Raw genomic sequence first — 7,078 nt, forward strand, 5'->3', positions numbered from 1 at the left:
GGGAGAGACTGACAGGGGGCATTATAGAAAGGGGCCAGTCGGAGGTGGGGAAGCTGCCAGCCGCGGGCCAGGGGCGGGGTCCCTAGGCCGAAGAGCCCTGGGAGGCCCCTGGGGAGGCCCCGGGGGAGTCGGCACTGCTCCAGGGGAGCTGCTAGGCCCGCCTCTGCCCCCTGCAGAGGGTGCGGAGAGTTTTGCTGTTCAAAGAGCGGCCCGCGGTAGCATCGGCACCACCTTATCAAGAAGTGCAGAATCTCGGGCCTCTCTCCAGACCTACTGAATCAGAATCTGCGTTTGAACAAGATTCTCAGGATATCTGTGGTGATCTTGGAAGAGTCCGTATCATGGAATCGATCTCTATGATGGAAAACCCCAAGAGCCTTAGCGAAACTTTTTTGCCTAATGGCATAAGTGGTATCAAAGGTGCAGAGAAAGTCTCTGTAGGTATAATTGGAAGTGGGGATTTTGCTAAATCCCTGACCATTCGACTTATTAGATGTGGCTATCATGTGGTCATAGGAAGCAGAAATCCTAAGTTTGCTTCTGAATTTTTTCCTCATGTAGTAGATGTCACTCACCATGAAGATGCTCTAATAAAAGTAAATATAATGTATGTTGCCATACATAGAGAACATTACATCTCCCTGTGGGACCTGAGACATCTGCTTATGGGTAAAATCCTTGTTTGATGTGAGCAATAACATGAGGATAAACCAATACCCAGAATCCAGTGTGGAATATTTGGCTTCATTATTATAGTACTCCTTGATTGTGAAAGGATTTAATGTTGTCTCAGCTTGGGCACTTCAGTTAGGACCTCAGGATGCCAGCCGGCAGGTTTATATGTGCAGCAACAATATTCAAGCTTGACAGCAGGTTATTGAACTTGCCGGTCAGTTGAATTTAATTCCCATTGACTTGGGATCAGTATCATCAGCTAGGGAGATTGAAAATTGACCCCTGCGACTGTTTACTCTCTGGAGAGGGCCAGTGGTGGTAGCCTAGCCACGTTTTTCTTTCGTTATTTTTTTGTCAGAGGTGTGATTCATCCATATGCTAGAAACCAGCAGAGTGACTTTTACAAGATTCCTATTGAGATTGTGAATAAAACCTTGCCTATAGTTGCCATTACTTTGCTCTCCCTGGTCTACCTGACAGGTCTCCTGGCAGCTGCTTATCAGCTTTATTAAGGCACCAAGTATAGGGGATTTCCACCTTGGTTGGAGGCCTAGTCACAGGTAGAAAACTGCTTGGATACTAAGCTTTTTCTTTGCTTCAGTCCGTGTTGCCTACAGGCTCTGTTTACCAATGAGAAGTCCAGAGAGATACTTGTTTCTCAACATGGTTTATCAGCAGGTTTGGGATGTGCTTGATATTTATCTGATGCTAGTAAAATACTTGATTAGTATAATTTGTAAAACATAAGATTTAAAATACTGTAAAACTTTACGTACCTTGTAATAGAAATTTTGGTATATTTAGGGAGGGGAAAGAATTATTCTTTAAATAATGTTTCTGCATAAGAATTATGTGGCTAATTCAAAATCATTTAGAGTAAAAGCTGCTACTATCCCTTTCTTTGCAGAATAAAAGCAGAGAAGTTTAAAAAAAAAAAAAAAAAGAAAGGGGCCAGTCACCATAGGGTGACTATATTTTTTAACATTGCATTTTATCAAAAGAATATTTTTTCTCTCCCTTTAAGAAGTTTTGATCAATTACAACAGCTCAGAATATCATGGGCATCTCTGCACCTCCAAAATACAATAACCTGTCGATGAATATGATGAATTAATCATAAATCCAAGACCACAAAATCATTATTATTCAAAAATTGACAAAGTGCATCATGTTTTGAAATAAAAGGCTGTTATAAAGCATTACTACCCTTTTACTTATCAAAGTCAAGTGGTAGTTTTAACAAGTTAGTTTCCACAAAAGCTTTAACAAGATGAATGGATTTATACCACTGCCAGATACAACTAAGAAAAACTTGGAAACAACTGACGAAAAAAAGCCCAAGAGACTTATCCGTTCATCCTCACCATCACAGGTACTGTCTGACAGCACATCTCGTCTCTCTGATGTTCAGTACAAGAGATTACATGTCTGACACTGGATTTTTATAGGTAAATACAAGAATTCCTTATTATAAAATGGTCTCGAGGAATTTATAATATTTTGGCATCATTTTCAAGAAGAAACAAGGACTCAAAAATATAAGTAACTTCAACTTATACATTCTTCCACTCTCCTGCCTCTTGCTGTAGAATTTGTAAAAACTAAAATACAGGATGCTTTTTACCCTGTTGTAGCTGTTTATACTTTACATATATGATACCACTGGGAAAAACTTTTAAAGGATCTTATGATAGTATGAAAATAGATTTCATTTATGATTCCCCCCAAAAAATTTAAATCGATTTTTAATATTTGAACAAACTCAAATAAATCTCAATTAATGCATTTTTTTTTGGCAAATACAGCTTTGGAAATGTTTTGATTCCAGACATTTCAAGGAATGAAAGTACATGAATATATGATTGCTATCAATTCTTCCAAACGTGTTTGAGAGAACTCAGCTGTGAAAGCATATGGGTCCCGAGTTTTCCTTGTAGTAATGTTTCTAACAAATTTAACTTCTTTAATTGGCAGAGGGCAATTCTGTGACAAGTGTGGTAAGTTGTGATTTTTCAGGGAGATGGTCCAATTTCTTGGCATAGGGTTGTACATGAAAATCTTTTTTATTACCTTTTATTGTCTGTGGGATGATCAGTATTGATATTCTTTCTTTCATTTCTGATGTAGGTAATTTTTATCCTCTCACTTGCTCCTTCTCTTTCTTTCACATCATCTTGTTAATGTACCTGTTCTTTGTTAAGTCTTCTATTACTGTTCCACTTTCTCTTTTATTTGTGCTCTTATCACTATTATTATCCTTCTTACTAATTGCATCAGATATAAATTACTCAACTTCCTTTTACTTTTTATGACAGATGATTTATTTCTACTCTTTTAAAATATGAGCATTTATAAGTTTCTCTCTAATCACTGCTTTAATTCTATTCCACAAATTTAGATACATTGAGATTTTAACATAATTAATTTCAAAATATTTTATTATTACCCCTGTGATTACTTTTTTTTAATCCATGAGTTCTTTACAAATGATTTTTAAAATTTCCAAATATATGGGACATTTCTAAATGCCTTTTATAATTAATTATTATTTTAAGACCAGTATGGTCAGAATATACTTTCTAATATTTCTGTCTTTGAAACTATTGAGACTGGTGCATATGGCTTATTTTGATGAAAAGTCTGGGTGAAGAATAAATATTCTGTAATTATTAGGCATAGCATTTTGTAAAATCAGTCAGGGTAATTGGCTGATTGTTTTTATACCTTCCAAATCGTTACTGCTTTTTGTCTAATTATCAGTTCCAGAGAGATGTTTGTCAAAATCTCCAACTATGCTTTTGGATTTAACTCTATTGCTTTAAGTTCTGTGAGCTTTTGATTTATTTATTTTAAAAATTCTTTTATCATGAAAATCACCAGGAATTTATATCTTCCTGATATTTGAAAGCTTTTATCATCTTCTATGATAGTCTTTGTCTTGATACTTAATATTTCCACTATTTTTATAACCCTACCATTTTCTTACATTTACTGTTGTTTGATAAATCTCTTTCCATCATTTTCTTTTATTCTATCAGTGTTTTAAATTCAAATTATGACCCTGTAGAGAGCATATGCTTCGGTCTTGTTTTGAATTCAACCTAAATTCCTCTCACTTGGAATATGTAGATCATTAATTGTAAACAAAATTAATATAAATTTTGACTGAGTTCTATCTTACTATTTGCTACTTCCCCAATCCTCTCTACTGATCCTTCTTGTCCTACTGTTGGGTTCTTTCTTGAGTTATCTACTGGTTTTTGAAAAACTATTCTAGTTTATTTATTCTATTGACTTTACCTATACCTCTTTACACGTTTTAGTTAATTCTCTAGGGATTAAAGAATTAATCCTTGGAATATAGACAATATTTTATAATAACTTTAAATGGAGTAAAATCTATAAAAAATATTGAATCACTATATTATACCTGAAATGAATATGATATTCTAAATCAACAATACTTTAATATAAGAAATAAATTTTTTAAAATGTGCCCTTAACCTATTACAGTCCCCCTTGATCTAGTACATAAAATGTAAAAGTCTTGCTACAGATATGTACAATTAAGTACCCTCATCCTTTGTGCAATAGTTTTCGTGTATATTACATCTATGTACATTAAAGACAACACAACACAGGATTATATTTACAGTTTTGCATGCCCTTCATTTCTTCTTACACCTGACGTTCTATTTGGTCTAATTTATCTCAAATTACCTATTTACTGTTATTTGCAGTTCAGCTCTGATGGCTGGAAACTTACTCATGTTTTATTTTGTCTTCTTATGAAGGGTAGTTTTACTAGATATGGAATTCTGGGTTAAGAGTTTGGGTTTTGTTGTTGTTGTTTTGATAAGTTGGATTTCATCAGTAAAATAGCACAATATCCTGCTAGATAGATGATAAGACAAGTTACATCCTGGGGAAAATGTTGCAAACTACAATTCTACAGCAAATTGTTTATAGGATTTATTAAAAACTCAACAGTTGAATGATTAGGAAATGGGCAGAATACAGATATTTCACTGAGGAGAACTGTATTACTCAGGGTTCTCCAGAGAAATAGAAACAGTAGTATGTGTATATGAGAGAAAGAAAGAGAGAGAGAGAGAGAGGGGAGAGAGAGAGAGAGAGAGAGAGAGAGAGAGAGAGAGAGAGAGAGAGAGAGAGGGAGAGAGAGAGAATGAGAACTATTGTAAGGAATTGTCTTGTGTGATTCTGGGGCCTGACAAGTGCAGACACAATCTGCAGGGCAGACTGGCAGACTGGAGATCCAGGGAAGAGATTGATATTACAACTGGGGTCCAAAGTCATTCTGGAGGCAGAATCCTGTCTTCCTCAAGAGACCTCACTTTTTTTTTAAACTTCAGCGAAGTGGAAGAGGTCCATCCACATTATGAAGGGTAATTTGCTTCTTTCAAAGTCTACTGATTTAAATTTTAATCTCATGTAAAACTACCTTCAGTGTTACCTAAACTGGTCTTTGATCAAATATCTTGGTACCACGGCTTAGTCAAGTTGATACGTAAAATTAACAATCACAAGTCTGTGCACATGCCAAGTAAACACTTGGAAGATATTCACCATCAGCCATTCACAGAAATACAAATTAAAAGCACAATTAAATATAACTACACACCTTTCTTATCAGAATGGCTAATGTTTTTTTAAAGTGATACAAAATGCAGGTCAGGATGCAGAGAAATTGGATCATTTTCATATTGTACATGGAAATAGCCACTGTGGAAGACAACTGGACAGTTTCTTAAAAAAAACTGAACATGTAACTGTCATATGATCTAACCATTGCACATTTATCACAGGTAAATGAAAACTTATATTCACACAAAAATATTTCATAAATATTCATAGCACATTTATTTGTAATAGCCAAAATCTGGAATCACTTCAACAAATGAATGGGTAAACAAACTGGTAAATGCAGACCTTCAACAATCTGATACATACAAAACTCCTAATAAATCTCCATAGAATTATGCTGCATTAAAAATAATAATTCTAAATCGTTACATACTGTATTATTCCATTTATCCATAACATTTCTTGAAATGATGAAATTATAGAATGGAGAGGAGATTACAGGTTGCCAGGGCCTAAGGCGGGAGTAGGGGCAGGAAGGAAGTGAAGTGTGTATGGCTATAAAACAGTAGCCACAGGGTTACTGAAAGATGTTACCTTTGGGGAAAACTGTGTCAATGGTAGGAATATCTGTGTCTTATTTCTTACAACTGCATGTGAATCTATAATTATTCCAAAATAAAATGTTTAATTAAAAATCAGTTAGGAAGACTAATGAAGGTCTGCCTTAACAGGAAATAAAATTAATTGCAAAAGCAATTTGTGAGACAGATCTATACGTATTGATATAGAAACCATGTTGTAAAACATATTAACAAATCATTTGTGCAGAATAAGAAGTAGAAACTCATAACTCTCTCTATATATTATACTTTTCATTTAAAAAAATAACACATATACTAATATTTTCAAAGGGCACTAGTAGTTTACACCCAAAACGATAGGGGGTGGTAACTTTAACGAGGAGAGTTTTTGTGAGTAGGTCTATGTTTTGTGGTGTTGTTTTGAATAAAACAAAATCCAAGAGATGTTACACATCTATGCCTGGTTCTTTCAATTGTATGTGTTTTGTGTTTGGTTGGTTGGTTGATAGTTCGGGTTTTTATGTTGTGCATCTTTGGGGTCTCTCAAATGTTGATCTGCGCAGTCTCTGTTTCTGGAACAGCCAGTTTGGTCACCTGTGCCAAAGACCAGTGAGTCACTCTGTATGACAGACTCTAGGTCCATCCACCTCACTACAAATGACTCAATTTCATTTCTTTTTATGGCTGAGTAACATTCCATTGTATATATGTGCCACATCTTCTTTATCCGTTCATCTGTCGATGAACACTTAGGTTACTTCCATGTCCTGGCTATTGTAAATAGTGCTGCAGTGAACATTGTGGTACATGACTCTTTGTGAATTATGGTTTTTGATTTTGATATACATTTGTTGAAAAACTCCTTTCTAGCAAAATTCCATTTATGTGATTTATTGATTCCTATTTCATTGACACATTTTTGGCATGAATTTTTTCATTTAAAAATAAAATTAAATCTGGTTGATTGATTCTTTATTCAATCTATGTCATATTTTACTTATAACTTCTTTTGTTATTTTTATTGGAGCCATTATTACCGCAAAACCAAATTTAGAGGGCAAATTTTGTCTAAAGAATTAACTCTTCAGTTTTTAAAAAAAATAATATTTGGATCTTAATATGTTGTCATTTCAATTTATGTTGATTGTTACTATTAAATTATGTTTCTGAGAGAAAGTTTGTTGTTTAAATGTTACTGCACTAACTGGCAGTTCAGC

General features: G+C 34.6%; 1 pseudogene; it reads left to right on the forward strand.

Annotated features, from left to right (window-relative positions):
- Positions 1 to 341: 341 nt before the first annotated feature.
- The window catches only part of LOC103085902 (metalloreductase STEAP2-like), a 27,444-nt pseudogene continuing 20,707 nt past the window's right edge, over positions 342 to 7,078 (forward strand).

This window comes from Lipotes vexillifer, unplaced genomic scaffold, assembly GCF_000442215.2.
Source record: "Lipotes vexillifer unplaced genomic scaffold, Lipotes_vexillifer_v1.1 scaffold66, whole genome shotgun sequence".
Lineage (NCBI taxonomy): Eukaryota > Metazoa > Chordata > Mammalia > Artiodactyla > Lipotidae > Lipotes > Lipotes vexillifer.